At 39.4% G+C, this 20,434-nt stretch overlaps 1 long non-coding RNA gene across 1 annotated transcript; it reads left to right on the forward strand.

Annotated features, from left to right (window-relative positions):
- Positions 1-8,500: 8,500 nt before the first annotated feature.
- Positions 8,501-9,629, forward strand: LOC132625076 (uncharacterized). Its single transcript, XR_009576631.1, has 2 exons — positions 8,501-9,136; positions 9,299-9,629. It is a non-coding gene; the product is annotated as an uncharacterized LOC132625076 (long non-coding RNA).
- Positions 9,630-20,434: the final 10,805 nt, after the last annotated feature.

The raw sequence follows: 20,434 nt of genomic DNA on the forward strand, positions 1-20,434 counted from the left end.
TCATAATTGAGGGGACCAATACAACAAGATTCTTTTTAATATTTGATCCTGCTAAGCTGAAAATATGTGTTGCTCTTTGATTTTCTTTTTTAATTTACTTCTCACATTTTGGCATGTAACACTCCATGTACCGTGGACTATGGAATATGAATATTTAAAATCCATCACCTGACTTCTACAAAGAAATTATTCTAATATATCTCTAGCTAGGATTGTAGCAAATTAAAGGGTTTTAGGAAAAAGTTTAAATTCTACGAATTAGTGTGGTAAAAAGTATTGATACAAAAAGATCATTTATAAATTAATTATAAGTAAACCACTATGATAAACGTTAATTTTCAAACAAAAATAATAACTAACTAGTTATAGATTTAATTGCATTGATTTATAAGAAAATATATACAACTTATATCTATTAAGGAAAAAGGGAGTAAAGATAAGCAATCCAAGAATAGTTCTCCCTCATAATTGAGGGGACCAACTCAGAAGAAAGATGGAATTCTCAACCACGAAACTCTTTATATCAACAGAGGTTGTACACACTTTATTCCAATACAAGTTAGATCCATGTTACCACTTATTGATAAAGGTATATTCACACATGAAAAATTGTCCGTTCCTATATGAATGAGTTGTTTGAAAATATATAGGGCCAATTTATAGATGATGAACATATGATTGAATATGCCTGTGCCCTTCACATGTTTGTGCTTTAAGCTTCTAAGTTCTACTATAGCTCTTTAGATTGATTGTTTTGGATCTCTCTGTTGTTTCTTTTTCCTACTTTTATATTCACCTCGTTTGGCAAAAAAGGAGCAGAAAAAAACAAACAAACAAAAAAAAGAAGTCCTGTGGTTCTCATTTCACATTATAATCGGAAACGAATGCAATGCAAAACAGAACTAATATATTGTCAAAATAAAAATAATTATCAAATTTGATTTCATAGAAATTCACTTTAAAACGAAAGTAGACAATGTAGCTTTCAGTAGTTTAATAGTTTATTCAAGTGTAAATAAGTAACCGATTAATTGGATTTGGATGGATAGAGATATTAGAAATGATGAATCAATTTCTTTTGTACGTATATTGTTTATTTTTTATTAGTACAGTCTGCATGTACTGCTAGATATCCCGAAAACTTTCATTTTTCTTTCAACTGCTATTGCACATAATTTTTCTACTTAGTTAATGGAGGGCCAAGAATCCAACTGAATAACAATATTTTCATGTCATGAAATTCAATCTCGTGACATGCTACGCTTTTTTTTTTTTTTTTTTTTTTTTTTTTTTTTGTTTTTTTCCAAGAAAACCTCGTCCATAAATTTAAACTAACAGTTACACCATATTGGAGGGGGACTTAATACCTTACCTCCTTTGAATTTTAGGACAGCCGAAGCCTCCATGTTGCCATTTTGATCCGAAGATCTTACACATAGATCCTATGCTAATGCATTGAAACTTACCATAAGCTAATGCATCCTACAGGTGAATAACTTAAGGAGGTTCAAAGTACCAACTGGTATTCTTCTTTACTTTTCTTCTAAAGGATGGGAAGTCTAGTTTATTCATCCTTAAGGCACCTCTAACCACTATGGGTAGGTCTCCTTCATTCAAAAAAATCATTTGGCCCTGAATTTGTGTAGCATGTTTGGCTAGAGCATCTGCCACCTCATTTCCTTCCCTATAGCAATGCTTGATAGAGATGTTTCTATGATTCATCTTTGTTTTTATTTCATCAATGATGCTTTGTATCCTCCATGGAGGTTTGAAAGTACCATTTAACATTTGCACCACTAGCATGGAATCCAATTCTACTTCAAGAGCCTCGAATTGATGATTAACACACCAAGATATTCCAATTAAAGCTGCATAGGCTTCACTGTAATTGTTAGTGTAGAATTGAGAAGGATATGAGAAAGCCATTATCATGTTCCCAATTCTGTTCCTAACAATACCACCTGCACCCGCTTTGTTTTGATTCTTCATGTAGCTTCCGTCAGTGTTGAGTTTCCAAGTGTTGCCAGTTGGTTTGACCCATCTGATCATCCTGCTTGTAATGACTGCCTTGAAATTTTCTGCCATAAGACAGACTTTGCTCCAGTTCCATGTGTAATCAATGAATTTGAACTTCTTTCCAATGGCCACCTTGATCTGAAAAATAGATTGAAAACATATATTAGAGGCAGTGATCTTTTTTTTCTCAAATTTTATTGTACATCTTGCTTTCCAAATCTCCCAGCATACTATCACTGGTGTGATTAGTAGAAGGAATTTGTGCACTATATTTCTTGGTTTTTGTCTCCACCATTGCCATATGATTGCTTGGACAGTGTTTCCAATCATGTTCATTCCCAATGGTCTTGTAATAATTTGCCAAGTTTGTTTTGCTAGTTCACTTGCTACAAAAACATGATCTCCTGTTTCGATGCATGCTATCCTGCAACAACAACAACTGGGACCTTTATCAATGTGAAATCTCAATAATGAAGCATCCAAGGGAAGATTTTTCTTTAAAAGTTTCCACATGAAAAAGGAAATCTTGAAAGGAATTTCTTTTATCCAAATGAAATTGTAAATAGGGGCTGCCACCTGTTTGTTCCTGAGGAATTCAAAGGCTGTTGCGCAACTAAAATTACCATCCCTACTCAAATTCCAAATAGCCTCATCCCTTTTTCCTTCATTACCAATAGGGATATTCCTGATGAGATTCAAAATATCCCTTGGTATTGAAGGCTCCATATTATCCAACTCCCATTGTTGGTTCCATAAAAAATTGTTGACTTTTATATTACCAGGTTTGGGAGTTGGGTTAATCATCTGATAAATGGACCTTTGGAAGGTCCAGTTATCCCACCAAAATAAAATATTACCTGAGTTAATATGCAGTTGATATTGGTCTCTATTTTATCCCTGATGTGAAGCAGATCCTTCCAGGCAGCAGAGTCTTTAGAAGCTATCACCTTAGAGTTGGGATTACTTCTTTGACAATACTTAGCTTTTAGGAACTGGGCCCACAGCGAAGGTTCTGTCCTTAATCTCCACCATCTTTTAGCAGTAAAAGTGTGGCAGATATCCAAAAGGCTCTTGAACCCCAAACCCCCTTCTTTGGTTGGAAAACTCATGTTCTCCCAGGAAGACCAATGATAGCTATTATTGCCATCTTTTCCCCCCCAGAAAAAATTAGCAAATTTCATTTCAATCTCATAAAGAACTGTGACAAGAGGCATTAAGGCGACAAATATATGTAAAGCCTGAGATTGTAAAACGTGTTTAATAAGCACAGCCTTACCTCCAGGGGATAGGAATTTACCTTGCCAACCTGCAATCTTATTAAGAATCTTTTTTGAAATGTCCGAGAAATAAGAAATTCTCTTTCTACCACAGTATATAGGACAACCTAAATAAGTAAAGGGGAAGGAAGCTTGCTTGTAACCAGTCCACCTTCTAATCCTCCTATTATAGATTCTGTCGGTCTTACTATGTGTGAGAAAGAAAGTTTTTTCGTTGTTGATTACCTGTCCTGACGCCTGTTGATACAACTTCAACTGTTTCATAATAAGCTTAATAGAGTATTTATCAGCAGAAGTGAACAATACCAGGTCATCTGCATAGCTTAGATGATTAATCAGTGGCCCTTTTTTATGCATAGAGAAGCTAATGAACCTATTATTATGACGAAGATAATTCAAGGCTCTGGAAAGAGTTTCAACAGCAATTATAAAAAGAGCAGGAGATAAAGGATCACCTTGTTTTAAACCTCTAGAAGATTTGAAAAAACCATATCTAGTACCATTAATGATTACTGAGTACCAATTGTTAGAAATCAGTCTAAAAACCATTTGTATAAAAAACTCGGCAAATCCCATCTTCTTAAGGACAGAAGTAAGGAAATTCCAAGAAAGTTTATCGTAAGATTTAGACATGTCAAGTTTGATAACAACATTGCAACTATCAGATTTAGATCTAATACCTTGAATAATCTCTTGTGTTAGGAGAATATTCTCGGTTATCTGTCTACCTTTGACAAAGCCAGATTGATTTTCAGAAATGATCTTGGGTAAAATGGTGTTGATTCTCAAGGCAAGGATTTTTGATAATATCTTGTTAGAAAAGTTACTTAAACTGATAGGTCTAAGTTTAGAAAAACAGTTCGGAGAAGTAACCTTAGGAATTAGAGTTAAACAGGAATGAGTATAGAACTTAGTAAGATCAGCTCCGTGGAAGAAAGAAAGCACAAAAGATACTACCTCTCTTCTGATGATATCCCAGCAATGTTGAAAAAAAAGGCCATTGAATCCATCTGGACCTGCACAACTGTTTGGATCCATAGAATCTATAGCTATCTTGATTTCCTCTTCTGTTGGGATTTTAGTCAAATGAGAGTTGTCCTCATCATTAATCAAATTATTACAGTCTCTTACAAAATTCAGGTTCACTATCCTTTGATTTTCGGTGAAGATACCACTGAAGTAGTCAATCGCAGCCTGTGAAATATTAACATTTCCTTCTACCCACTGACCCTGCTGATCTTTGATTTTGTAAATCTGGGCTCTTCTTCTTCTAGCCCTTATAGTGCTATGAAAGTATTTTGTGTTGGAGTCTCCATCCTCAGCCCATTTTATTCTTGCTTTTTGCCTGATGATGGAATCTTCCATTTTCAACCACTTGATGTATTCAGCTTTGGACTTATTGAGAAGCATTCTGTCAGTATCAGAGTCTGAGGTCAGATATGTAGTTTCAGCAGTGGAGACTTCCTTCTTCATTTCCTTGACTCTCTGAAACACATCTCCAATACTTTCTCTAGACCATTTACTAAGTTCTTTGGCCACCATTTTAAGCTTTTGATGAAATCTCCACATAGGATTACCATATACTTCGGTTTCCTAAACTGTCCTAACCAATGGGAGAAAATCTTCTTGGTCAGTCCAAAAATTAAGAAACTTAAAGTATTTGATTACCTGTTCGTTATCGTTAGTGCATGTGACCAGCAGTAAGTTATGGTCTGATCCTGTCTTTGAGAGGTGCTCCACAGTGATATTTGTGAATGTAGAAGCCCATTCCTCATTGTGAAAAAGCCTGTCTAGTCTCATATGGATTCTTTCAGTACCTCCTCTGCCATTACACCAAGTGTGAATATTACCTACAAAACTAGCATCCGTCATACCACAATCATCCATACAATTTATAAAGTCTAGAAAGGTACTTAATCTAAAAGAGGCACCCCTTTTTTTCTCTTCTGCTTCCATTATAGAGTTGAAATCCCCACCAATGACCCATGGACCATCAATGATAGAATTTAAGTCTCTTAATTTCTGCCAAAGATGTTTCCTCTTGTTAGCTCATGATCGAGCATATACAATAGTTATCCAAGACATATCTGTGCTTCCCTGCCATTTAACCTGCAAGGTAACCTGTTGTCTAGTCTTGGAAATCACTGAACAAACAATGTTAGAATTCCAGAAAATCCAGACTTTACTATGTGAATTGGAGATGGCATGGTCAAATCCTAACCTTCTCCTAAACTTATCAACTTTATTACTTTTAAAGAAAGGTTCTTGCAAAGCAACAAAATCAATTTTATAAATTTTGACTACCTTGGTTAGTCTTTCAAGAGCACCTTTGGAGGTCATCCCCCTAATATTCCATATTATGAACTTAATCATAAAGAAATCTTAGGTGGTGGAACAACCTTTCCAGATTGTTCAAAATTTTCTAGGAGTACAGTATTGTCTTCCTTATTAATGTTCTTACCTTTTTTATTTTTGTTACCTCTCGGAGACAAACCTTGTTGTTGTATGATTTCTTCCATTTCTTGTGCGATAGGGTCTTTGTTGTCCTTTGGGCTTGGGACAAATATTTCCGTCAAACTGTCCAGAATCTGTGCCTCTTCTTCTTTAGTAACATCTAAAAAACTATCTGGCACTTCTTCATCAGATGATATTCCTTCTATTTGATCTTCACTAGTGTCATCACAATGCTCCTGATCAGAGTCATGCTCTATATCTGTGCCATGTCTGTTATATTTTCCTGGGGGAATGTACTCAAGGCTTCCCAAATCTATCACCAAAGTACCACCTTTTTGTTGCAAGCACTCGGTATCAGCAGTGATAGGGGACATGTGTCCCTTATGAACTCCCTCAGAGCTGCTGCCTTGGCTGTCAGGATCCTCATCTTCGTTTATCCCTCGATTAACTTTGATGATGTTCTGAGCTACCTCTTTTGCCGTGATGTTTTCAGGTATGTCTTTGTTCCTAGATTGCTCTGGTTTATTAAGAATATCCTTGATATGGCCCTGTTTTGATTTCTGCTTCGCCCATAGCATGTTCTTGAGGAATCTAGCTGCAGGTATGTTCTTTTTGCTTTTTGCTTTTTGTTTCTTTTTCTGTCTTTTAGGTCCAACACCCTTGATATTTTGCTCTCTATTTTCGACTGTACAATGTTGCTGTTGCTCATTTTCGGTTGTATCATGTTGTTGAGGTTGCACGTTTTCAGTTGTAAGATGCTGCTGTCGTTGCACATGCTGTTGTTGTTGATTCCCATGCTGTTTCTGCCCGTGTTGCTGCTGCTGTTTCTGAACGTGCACATGCTGCTGTTCCACGTGTTGCTGCTGGCCATTTTGTTGTTGCTGCTGCGCGTGATGCCTCGGCTGCTGCTGCCCATGCTGCCGCGCCTGCTGCTGCACATGCTGCTGGGCTTGTTGCTGCCCACGCTGCTGCACATGCTGCTGGGCATGTTGCTTCCCACGCTTCTGCACATTCTGCTGGGCATGTTGCTGCCCATGTTGTTGTTTCTGCTGCACGTGTTGCACATTTGAGGATGCTGCTTGAAATATTTTATTTCCTTGTTTTTCTGTTTGTTGATTTATTGGCTTAAAAGAAGCCTTCTTATTCTTTCTCCCGGTGACCTCTATGAAACCATCATCATCATCATGTATTTTTTTTCTTCCACTCCTTCTCCCTTTAATTGTTGTGCTTCTCCTTGTTCCCCCTGTTCTTGCTTGCTCGACCCTTCCTCTGTTACAACCTGTTTTCCTTCCTGTTGGTTAACATTCTTTCTAGCTGCAACTTTACAATTAATTTGATCATGTCCTTGTAATCTACATATTCTGCAAAATGCCGGGACACCTTTGTATTCCAATCTTTGATAATAACCTTTCAAACCAGCCCCTTTCTTTTCTATTCCAACAAAAATAGAATTTGGGAGATTTTTTTCCAGATCAACCTCTATCCTTACCTTGGCTAAATTTGGCCTAGTTCTTAGATTAGTAGCAAGATCTTCTTTTAATGGAGTTCCTACTTGCTGAAGAATTTGGCTAATATAATTCCATTGGAACAAGTGATACTTCAATTCCGGTAACAAGACCCAAATTGGGGCTAAAGAGGTTTCTTCATTTGGATCGAAATCCGGAGACCATTTGAACATTCTCATCAAAACATTATCAGTAGAGATAAATCTCCTAAAGTATACATCATTTAGGTCGGCTTCATTGTCAAAATCTAGAAAAATATGGCGATAGTCATACACACCTATACGCACCTTACCTTTTAGAGGAATCTGCTCTTTGAATTTAGTTCTAATCAAATCGATTTGGGGTCTGCCATACGTGTATTTTCCAACTAGAGTCCATTTACACTGTTCGGTCATTACCCCATAGTAATTATCAGCATCGAAAATCGCCGCCGGAGTGCCGTTATGTACTGTTTGTCTGACCACCACTGGATCGTTGATAATAGGGATGAAAGGAGCGGGGTTCTCTTCGATTGCTCCCTTATAATCGATCTTCTTTGTTTTTGGCCCCATAGAGGTGTTCGGCTTTGTAGTAGGGTCTTTTGGTTGATCTATACGCGCCGGTAATCCGGCTGCCGGTGATGTCATTAGGTAAGAGAGTGAGTCTACGCGTTTGGCTTTTTACCGTTGTGGTTTGCTCCCTTATAATCGAACTTTGACTTTTTAATGTTGCTACGCTTAAACTATGGACAATGTGGTTCATCGTTCACTTAGATTTGGCAAGTTAACTGTCTGATCAATAAGATTAAGCATGAAAAAATTCCAACGATAAATTTACTTTTTGATCGCCAAATTATTGCAAATAATACCTGCTGCTCTTGCCCTACTGTCACTGAAGATATTAAACATCTCTTTTTTGATTGCTCAAGGGTGACCCCAAATCTGACAAGTTTTTCATATTACCCTACCTGCATATAATATACTCTAATTGATTGGATCAAAATGCAATATTGCGAGGACTGAACAATACTGAGGACTTCAAGCCAAATACATTAGCTTTCTTATACCCCTCATGCTGCCTTTAATCCTTTGGAATAATATTTGGCTAAATCTCAGCCTCAACCATTTCCAGAAAAAGAATGGTTTGGTAAGTTAAAAAAATTACTGTCAAGTTATATATGGAATACTATTTCCAAACTCATGATCAATAATCTATATCTATATATAATATAAAGCTAGGCAAAGACAATCCCATGTGGCACCTCTCTATGACCTTCATTGAAATTTATTTTTTTTCTCTTTTTTTTTTGCCTTTTTGCCTCATTTTTTTCAATTATTTTTTAAAAATTTCACCTTCATAACTCACACCTCTTCATTTTCATAACCCTCAAATGCTTAATGTGTGCATTTATGACACCTTATTGTGCTCCCTCATATTCATTTCATCCGAAGTTACCTATTTATCAAGGACAAAGTGCGGGCTTACAGTAAAAGTATTCTAACTCCCTATAATTTTCACATTCACGATCTTTGTAAAAACTTATTCATAGACAGGATAGCTCTGGTGGTAATAAGTTACATTTGATGATATACGTGTCTGTTTATCCAGAAAAAGTTGGGGTCGATGAAGCATTGACACTAATATATGTAGCACCGGTACTTTCTACATGATAATTTATTTGAAATAGTATGCATCCCATCTCTAACCTATCATTGAGTATCTTTTGTTCATATGATCTTATATGATCTGTTCATTTAGTACAATACATCCTTTTCTTTGCATTTAAATGTACATATTTTGATAGAAAGGATAGATAAGAGGACTTACGTTATATATATAAGATGAAGGTTAGCTTCTTTTCCCCAATTAAGATGATTGTCCCCTGTCATTGTAAAACTACAAAAGGTATACGATGCTTTTACTTGGATTCGCTTTCTGTTTGTTTTTTTTCATATGTATTTTTTCTCTGTACATTTGATTTTGTTAGTATTTATGCCTCACATTACATGCAATTAAAAAAAAAAAAAACTGACATTATAATTTTTCTATATCTTCTATATCAATAAGGTTTCCCACATCCTGGCTTCGAATAGGCCGTATCGCAGAGATAGAAAGGAAGACCAGTAGAAGATGTTGTTGCTGCTAACAAGGGCTTCAAATCAAGGGTTCAAATACGTGTGCTTTCTTCATATGAATTCCAGGATGTCAGAGAAATGCAAGCAAATCTATTTTTTCTATTTCATCTAGATTTAATTTCAAAATAGATTAGTATTCTGTAAACATAATTTATAGTCTCAGATGTACTAGCACTGCATCTTTGACGCAGCCATCGATTTTCCGAGCGTTCACAATTGCTGCGAGCAAAGATATTTATGACAAAGATTTATTGATTTCCTTCGTTCTTTTTTCTACCGTTTTCTTCTTCTAAAATGCTGAAAATTTGGGTTCTCTTACACTGGTCAGAGGCTGCCCATAACCGGGGTTTTTAAAAGTCTTTATGATGGAAAGAAGGAAAACTGAAAATTAACTTCTATCACTTAATAATAGAATTTAAAATGTGTACACATATATGTTCTCTTTACCTTTCTTTCTCCCATCTCTCTACCCTAACTGCTACTATGACCGTTTAAAACTATTTCTCTTATGACTCCCCCATTGATTCATTAAGTCTATATCAGTTTGCAATCTCATATTTATGCAACTTAAATTCCCTATACGTTCTCTATTGTTGGTGTTCCGTGCTGGCTGCTGCTTGGGGAGTATGCATAACTTAAAGTGGTTTGATTGCTATCACCATCCAAATTTATCAGTGTAAGCTTTTGCAAGGCCACTTCTATATATGGTATTGTGCCTCTAATTTTTCAACGAAAGCTTGAGAGTGTGCATTCTCCACAGAACAATGCATCAGAGTCTCTTAGGTCCATGAATGGAAGAAGAAAAAATCATGCCCCATTCTGATAGATCAAGTGACACCTCTCTAAAAAAAACAAATATGTTCGTGTATCTAATACTTATATAATCAAACCATTAATCATGATTAAAAAAAAAAAATCATGTAGTAAAACTACATGCGCTCATCCTTTATACAATAATTGTAACAATGAAAAGTGCAATTCATTAAGCTCAAATTCTAATAAGAATTATATATTTGAGACTTGATTAATACTTATATAGAGTTATTTCTTATCGGCATATAATAAATAATTTATTTTTATATTTGGATTGAAGTTCAAAAAAATCTTAAATTCAATGAAATTTATTAAACCGCGTGAAGCGCGGATAAATTCCCTAGTTGAACATTAACAATAGGCGCACTCTTCTTGTCAAATGGATGTCTCCCTCTAAATGTTTATGAATCCAACATAGATGGTGCCTTTGAGACACATCTACCATCAATAGTAGTGTGGGTGTACTTATTATCAGACATGAGCATAAGGTCTGAATTGCAGGTTTCTCTAAAAGAGGATATTGCTACTTGAGCTATACATGCAGAAATTGTTGCTTCATTGCACGGACTAGATATTGACATTTACCAATATGTTTCTGCTAATTGTGAAAACAGACTCGTGTGTATTAATTGATCTTCATCTCAAAGTACTTTAAACTCAACATATTTTAAATGATTGCAGGTTTTTACTGGAGGCCATGGGCCTACTGGTCATGACACTCTTCAGGGATGTCAATGTGGTGGCAAACAGTCTGGCAAACTATGGAAAAATTTATACTCCCTCCGATCCAAAATAATTGAGGTTTTAAGCTTGGAAAAGTGTCACGACCCAACCCCGTAGGCCGTGACTAGTGCCCGAGCTGGGCACCCGAACACACTCATCCAATCTGAATCACATACAGATAACGTATACGGGCACAAATATCACACGCTGCCTCACATTATATCAAACTGTCTCAGACATATTTCAAACGCAACCAAATATGTACATATATATCAAAAAGCCGACAAGGCTATCAAATGGCACAATGGCCCAAAACATATACAAATACATGCCGACAAGACTGCCATGGCAAATGGGATCATACAAACACACCTGTACAGAAGTAGGCACAACCCACATATATGTCTACAGACCTCTAAACAGACCAACCGAATCATATGGCGGGACAGGGCCCCGCCGTACCCCTGAACAAATATATACATATGCAAAGAACGAATATATACCAAAACATAGGCTCCGGAATAAGAGGAGCACTCCAAACAGCAGAAGAGGGTGTCCTAAACTGGTGGATCACCAAACTGTGCGTCTGTACCTGCGGGCATGAAACGCAGCCCCCGCAGAAAGGGGGTCAGTACGAAATATGTACTGAGTATGCAAAACAGAAGATACAGAAAACAAATATGAGACATAAACGAAATAGAAGTACAGAAAATAAGTGCAAGCCCAAAATATCAAAATGTTTACTTTCAAAATATAAGTCATGCATAGGGTACAGAAGAATATGGTCGCCCGCCCGTCGATGGCGCCATAACACAGCATAACACCAGAAGGTTTCAAATCTCCGTATCCCCGTCACATATCACAACACAACATAACGCCATACCCAGCATAACACCAAATATAAGCGGAAACACAGCATAACACCGGAGTATATCAAAGTGCGCACGACAGCAGAACCGGCCCGGGATCCGGCGAAAGATATAACAGAACGCACGAGCAGAGTCGTGAGTAACCATATGCATAAAATCATTATCATGGACTCAATTATAAGTAAAATGACCATACTTAAGAATCGAAATAATAGTCATACAAACTCCTACGAAAATATCGAAGCAATCCGAGCCTTTATGTGGAAGGTACGAGGTCCTTAGTTACAGAATTCTTTTAAAACCAAACTTTTTGTGTAACATTTGGAAATCAATCATTTCGGAGACATAAGGGTTCATATTTCATCTCATCAAACATACGGATGCCAAGGAATATATATAAGAATCATAACGTGCTCGGATTGCGAATTTAGAATTTTCTCGAGGCTCGTGACATAGCCTATTTATAACTAAGACATGCCAAAGGAAGGAAGGTGTGTGCTTTACATACCTCGTACGCACTCCAAGTTAGTCCAACTAAAGCTAATCCCAATCTAAGCCTCGGGCTCCCCAAGGTCTACAAATACGTCAACGAATATCAAATATTAGACATAGGCACTTAGGCGATTTATTCCAAACTAACACTCAAATTCTACGGAAATTTGGGCAGCATTTCCCCTGTAAATAGGCCAACCCCGAGAATTTAACTCGGCCAAATCAACAATAACCAACCTAACAACTCCAATGACCAATCCGAAAGGCAACATAACATTAATGACTCTCTTTTACGACATTCAACAACATTCATAATATTCAATTCGACGGCTTATGTTCAAGCCACATTACCGCTCATACATTCAAATACCAACCCGAACCCATACCAACAATATTCAAGGACATTTCAAACAAGTTACACAATATTTCCAACAATCCAACAATTTCTCCAATTTACCCGAAAACAGCCCCAAACCCGAGAACTCCACTACAACACACTCCTCATTTTCAAATAATGATTTGTATCAACAATCCACACTATAACGATATCATTCTCATAAATATACAAATTACATCAAACACACAATAACCCTCAAACCATCCCCTACAATTACAACATCCATCTTGAGTCATTAAACGCTCATTTCCAAACTAGAATTCATGACGACAACTACTAAAACACTAAGCGATATTAATTCATCCTTTGCCACACATTAGAGGCTATATACGGCCACACACCCACATACACATTTAGATGGTTCTCATTTATTTCTTCACCCTACAACAATCAAACATGCTACATAGAATTAATTCATCCACCCAATTACCACACCCATTTACACGCCCACACATACCATACACGGCTCACCTCCAACTTACAATATTTCACAAATTTCATCCATATTAACATACTACAATATGCATAAAACATTCACAACACATAAAACAAGATCAAAACTTACCTTTCTTCTTCACTCCACGATTAGGCTAGGGTTTGCAATTGACACAACGGATAGTTGGATGACCCAAACAACACTCCCACGCTACTTAGGGACCTCAAAATAGTGGATTTACACCAAAGATTTTTTTTTTGGGGTGGCTCAATTTGAACTTGGTTTTTCTCCTTCTTGGCCGTGAGGTTGGAGTTGTTGTTCTCCACTTTCTTGATTTTTATTCTAAGTGTTGAAGTGGTAAAGATGACTTAGAAGTCATCCTTTTAAGCTCCCACATAATTTCACCATGTGTCTTTGGCCCACACATGTGTTGGACCATTTAAAATTGGCCACAACAATGTGTGGAACCCCTCCAAGCCACACGGCCACAAGGGCCTTATTATGCAAGATTTCAACTTCCATTTATATAATTTTTTTTTTGGTCCCAATTTTTCCTAAGTGTTCCATGTCAATTAATTCATGCACAACTTATGTCTCAAAATAAAATCGAAGGTCAAAAGTCCCGACTTCAAATCCCGGAATAGTCTTGGCCCTAACTTATTATAGTTAATCCGGGTTGTCCCAAAGTATAAAAATACGGGACATAACAAAAAGGAATTTACTAACTCCTAAAAATTAAGCAGAGTTTTGACTAAAATATCCTTAATTATATTTTTTTTCCTTTTTAGGTTGGCATAATTATAATGAGAATGTGTCAAGGCAAATTTGAGAAAGAGAACTAAATACTTTCTTGATTTTGTGAAACATCAATTATTTTGAACTAATTTTTAGAGGCTAAACCTCAATTATTTTGGATCGGAGGGAGTAGTGTTTAACAGTCTATCTAGGGATGTTTATTCAAATCACCCTTCCAACTATATTTTTCATTTTATCGCAGAGTGAAATGGGAGCAGCCTAAACTGTGAAAACGGGACTGTGGTAGAGCAATACAAGCGTCGTGCTGCTAGGCGAAGCAGCCTGAATGCTGCACCCTAGATTCTCAAAGTCCAGACGAGCAAAGTCTACGAAGATACGAATTCTACATTAATACACGATTCTAATGATACCCGTAAAGTCATAACAAGGATTCGGGTCCAAAAGTCAATCCAAAATCCCGTCCCAATCCAAAAGGTTTAATGAACGGCTTTTTTCTCTGCCCACCACCCATGAAAATATAGACTACATAGGGTCTCTCAGCCCGCCATGGTTCAAATACCATTTTATCCTACCTCGTTCACCGCCCCTCAGGCTTAAAAGCCTGAAACTCGGAAATCAGTTCCGACATATACTAAAACACCTTAATAATTTAAGGGCAAAGGTGCAAATATACCCTTCAACTTTGCGATTAGAGCAGATATACCCCTCGTTACAAAGGTGGTGTATGTATACCCCTGCCGTTACAAAATAGTGCAAATATACCCTTTTCGCTGACGGGTTTTTTTTTTTAAAAAAAAAATCATTTAGGTTATTTTTAATTAAAAAAAATGCCACGTGACTTTAAAAAAAAGTCTACCCATTTTTTTTTAGTAGACATACTTTTCTAAAGTCACATAGTAATTTTTTCTGGTGTGTCGGGTATTGTTCGTTTAAAAAAATATCTCCATCACTTAAAAAATAAGTCTACGAATTTTTTTAAACAAACCAAACCCGACCCATCAGAACCAGACGTGCGCTCGGCCTGCCCGTCGGACTGAGGATGAAATGCTGTACTCAGACTCACCTGGGTCCCCAATCCCTCCTGAAATGATCTCCAGAATTTAGCTGTAAACTGAGCACCTCTGTCGGAGATTACAGACACTGGAACTCCGTGAAGTCTCACAATCTCCTTAATATATAGCCTGGCATAATCTTCAGCTGAGTATGTAGTCCGAATTGGAAGAAAATGGGCTGATTTTGTTAGCCGATCAACGATAACCCATATGGAGTCGTACCTCCGTGGAGTGCGAGGCAAGCCTACAATAAAATCCATATTAATGATTTCCCACTTCCACGTCGGAATCTCCATCTCCTGCAATAACCCACCGGGCTTCTGATGCTCAATCTTCACCTGCTGACAATTTGGGCACTGGGCAACGAACTCTGCTATATCCTTTTTCATACCGTCCCACCAATACAGACATCTAAGATCATGATACATCTTCGTCGACCCTGGATGAACAGAATATCTGGCATAATGTGCCTCGCCCATAACCTGTCGCCGCAGTCCCGCAACGTCAGGTACACATAATCTGCCCCCGTATAATAATACTCCATCGGATGTAATCTCAAACGGGGTCTTCTCCTTTTCACGGGCTGCGTCTCTGTACTGTATCAGAGCAGGATCCTCATACTGACGTTGCTTTATCTCACCCAGAATAGAGGATTCGGCCACTCCTCGAACAGAAATCCCAGCATCTCCAGAATCGGCCAAGCGGACTCCAAGACTAGCCAGCTGATGGATATCGCGAACCATTTCTTTCTTTTCTGAAGGCGTGTCCGCTAAACTGCCCATGGACTTACGACTGAGTGCATCTGCCACAACATTAAATTTCCCTGGATGGTATAGAATATCAACATCATAATCTTTCAGCAACTCTAACCACCGTCTCTGCCGCAAGTTCAGCTCCTTTTGCTTGAAGATATACTGGAGGCTCTTATGATCTGTATAAATATCAACGTGAACCCCATATAAATAATGTCTCCACATCTTCAAGGCATGAATCACCGCAGCTAGCTCCAAATCGTGAGTGGGATAATTTCTCTCGTGCTTTTTGAGCTGCCGGGAAGCATAAGCTATAACCCTACCGTGATGCATCAATACACACCCCAAACCCATACCAGAGGCATCACAATAAATAACATACCCATCTGGACCTTCAGGAAGAGTCAAGACTGGAGCTGTAGTCAACTTTTCTTTCAGCAACTGGAAGCTACGCTCGCAAGCATCAGACCACTGAAACTTAGCTCCCTTCTGAGTCAGCCTTGTCAAAGGCGCTGAAATTGAAGCAAATCCCTCTACAAATCTCTGGTAATAACCGGCCAACCTCAGGAAGCTACGCACTTCCGTAGGCGTCGTAGGTCTAGGCCAACTCTTTACGGCCTCGATCTTCTGGGTATCCACCCGGATGCCATCCGCTCCAATAATATGCCCCAGGAATGCCACTGAAGACAGCCAGAATTCACATTTAGAAAATTTAGCATATAAATTCTGGTGCCGGAGTGTGCCAAGTACCGTCCTCAAATGATCTGCATGCTCTGCTTTTGATCGTGAATAAACCAAAATGTCATCAATAAATACGATCACGAACATATCAAGAAACGGTCGGAATACCCGATTCATCAAATCCATGAATACCGCTGGAGCATTAGTCAGCCCAAAAGACATCACTCTGAATTCATAATGCCCGTAACGGGTCCTGAATGCTGTCTTAGGAATATCCGCCTCTCGTACCCGCACCTGATGATAGCCTGACCGCAGGTCTATCTTCGAAAAACACCAGGCACCCTGCAACTGATCAAAAAAATCATCAATCCTGGGGAGGGGGTATTTATTCTTGATGGTTACCTTATTCAGCTGTCTGTAATCAATACACATCCGCAGCGAGCCGTCTTTCTTTCTGACAAATAACACCGGAGCTCTCCAGGGAGATGTACTGGGCCGAATAAAGCCCTTCTCTAATAAATCTCTCAGCTGCTCCTTTAATTCCTTCAATTCAGCAGGTGCCATTTTTTACGGAGGAATAGATATAGGCTGAGTATCTGGCAACAGATCAATAGCAAACTCTATCTCCCGCTCGGGGGGAAGACCTGGAAGCTCGTCTAGGAATACATCGAAGAATTCATTAACCACTGGGACTGACTGAAGAGTCGGTGCCTCTGCCTCTAAATCATGTACACGGACCAGATGATAAATATAACCCTTCCTGATCATTTTTCTTGCCTTGAGGTATGAAATAAACTTACCCCTCGGCGATGTTGTATTACCTGCCCACTCTACAACTGGTTGATAACGTCCAAATCCACCCTATTAATTAGAATGGGCACGGTCGTATGCAAATATAATTTACCCAACTATGAGTCGGGGTCGAATCCCACAGAGAACAATATATAGGCGATTAGGAAAAGTAGGAATTTTCACCAACTACGCTAAAGCCAAACGATGAATAATGTTTTGGTTTTGTTTGAGAGAATTATAACTAATGCAAAAATGTAAACTAACCTAGAAAGCAAGTAAAATGATCAATGGCCACAAGCATGGATACAAGGGAAACTACGCTCAAGTAACGATCCAATGTACTTCATGATTTACAAATAATGGTGAGTTTATATTACTTAGCCTCGGATAATGACTCTAAATTAGCTTCTTCCGAAGACTAACTAGACTACCTAATTTAATATCCCTAAAGCAATTAGGAGCATTAAGAACACCCGAATATGGCTACAAGTGGTGTCGCCTATTCCTAGGTCGATTTCCATTAGATGAGGGTTAACGCCCCAAATTCTTGTTAATTAATCTTTCCCAATCCCGAGTTTGCCTCTTCCAAGTTTAAACCGAAATAAATGGGCAAGTCTTAGGGTTAGCTACTCCCTTAAGAATCATTCAAAATGAGATTAATTAAAGAAATAATAACTCACTTCATTAGGAATAAAATCATTCAACACATAAGCAAAACAAGAGATTCAATCCAAACTTTAATCAAGAATATTTCCATAAACGAAATTCAAGTATTGAAATGAAATACTACACACATAAATATTCAATACATAGCAAGAGTAGAAGAAATGGGTAAAGAATTTCTCATTGGTGTCTCCAAATCTTCTCTTCCAAGGTGTTGGTGATGAACCCTAGCCTCCAAGAACTTGTGTGTTGTGCCAAAGATAAATGTTTTCTGCCCTAAGCCTCTATTTTATTCCCCATTTTTCAGATTTGCAATTCTGCCCGTTTTTGCAGATCTGGCCCGTTTTTGCAAAACTGTCCAGTTTGGACAGTTTTGCAAAACTGTCCCATTTGGCCTCTTTTTGAGTTAATTTTCACTTGGTTTCTTCCGATCACTTCTAAATCACATAAAACCTGTAAAATAGATGTAAACGATATTAAATGCACTATTTTCTCAAGCAAACATAGCAAAAATATAAGATTAAAGAAGAGATAAGTTGGTAAATTACCAACTTATCACTGGTTCACCTGGAAATTGAAAACGGACTACCTTCTTTTGACAGTCAACATTAGCATAACAAGAAGCTAGCCAATCCATACCCATAATAACGTCAAACTCAATCATATCAAGCTCTACCAAATCTGCCTTGGTGCAGCGGCCACAAATAATTACCGAGCAACCTCGATAAATCTGTCTGGCTATAACAGAGTCCCCTACTGGTGTAGCTACCTCAAAAGGCTCTATCCGCTCAGATTCTATCCCAATTTTATTAGCAACAAGTGGAGCGATATACGATAAAGTAGAACCAGGATCAATCAGTGCATATACAGATCGGGAGAAAACCAGTAAGGTACCTGTAACGACATTTGGCGAAGCCTCCTGATCCTGACGAGTAGCCAATGCATATATGCGGTTCGATGGACCGCTAGAACCTGCAACACTGCCACGGCCTCGACCGCGGCCCGCCGGTGCCGGCGAACCTCGCCCCACAGGGCGCATGGCTGAGGGAGTAGAAGATGAACCAACGGCTGATCTCGTCGGCTGAACTGTATCACCAGAATCACTCGCCATCGGGCAATCCCGCATAACATGGCCCTGACGGCCGCAAGTAAAACAGGCTCCGGTAGCTCGATAGCACTCCCCGGGGTGCGATTTCCCGCAATAAGAACAACGGGGCCTGGATGGTCTGGACTGGCTGGGACCCCTGGCTGTCTGCGAACCTGATGCCCTGGAACTCTGACCGGCCCCAGATGGTCCTGTACTGTCAAATCGTCTACCGGCGGACTGTGTACCCCGACCTGACGGAGGAGGATATCTACCTGACTGCTGCGACTGAGGCTGCCCGCCTCGAAAATCTCCCGAATATCCCGCAGATCTGGCCCTCTTGGGCGGTCTCTTGTCACGATCTCTACCCGACCGGTCCTCTCTGTGTCGGTCCTCCATACCCTACGCGTGGGCCTGTAATCGGGCGATGTCCATATCAGTCTGTGAGGCCACCGCCATGCAGCTGTCAACCAAGTAGCGGTCCAATCCCATCACGTACCGGTGCATCCGGTCAGCCATATCAGCCACTATAGCAGGTGCATATCGAGCAAAAGAATCAAACTCTAAATTATACTCACGAACACTCCGACCTCTCTGCTGCAGCTGTAAAAATCTATCAACCCGCGCCCGTCGTAACTCCGGGGGCAAAAAGTGGCGGAGAAAAGCGGCCACAAACTCATCCCAAGTAGCTGGGGGAGCACCCTCACCTCTGGACAGCTCCCAGGACTCATACCAATTAGCCGCAACATCTCGTAATTTGTGCGAGGCTAACTCAACGGACTCGGTCTCTGAAGCCCTGACCAGTCCTAATGAGCGCCTCATCCCCCGAATGAAGTCATGGGGGTCCTCCTCGGGCTTAGACCCGAAAAACTATGGGGGACCACATGTCAGAAAATCACGAACCCTAAGGCTATCACGTCTGTCATCATCATCATCACCTCTTAGCCCGCGTCTACGAGCCTGTCCCGCTACCAAAGTAGTCAATAACTGCACTGCCTCCCTCAACGTCCTATCCTCCGCCCCTGGCTGAGGAGCTGGAGGCACGGGCGCTGGAGCCTCTGGAGCTAATGGTGAAGCCGCCCCCTGATCCATAGTGGCAGCGGCTGGTGCTCCAGACTCCTCTGATGATGATGACGTAGCAGAGTTTGTTGGCCGGGGTGCAGTATCACGCATAATCTGAGCAATGGTCCGAGTAACTTTCTGAGCCCGGCTAGTCTCTCCGGCCGCTGCTGACTTGCCCTTCTGGGCAGCTGTCGCCTTTTTCGGAGGCATCACTGAAAAACACAACAATTGGTCAGAAAAGAGTCATCCTAATAGTACAGCTCTATCGCGCGATCTAAGATTCAAAGAAAGGTAACACCCTAAATGTCCTGTAGCTTCCTGTTTATAGATGTGGTGCACAACACACCGATAAACAAGACACTACGAGACACAGCCTGTAGAAATTCCGAGGACAAACCGCTCTGATACCACTTCTGTCACGAACCAACCCCGTAGGCCGTGACTAGTGCCCGAGCTGGGCACCCGAACACACTCATCCAATCTGAATCACATACAG

This window comes from Lycium barbarum, chromosome 12, assembly GCF_019175385.1.
Source record: "Lycium barbarum isolate Lr01 chromosome 12, ASM1917538v2, whole genome shotgun sequence".
Lineage (NCBI taxonomy): Eukaryota > Viridiplantae > Streptophyta > Magnoliopsida > Solanales > Solanaceae > Lycium > Lycium barbarum.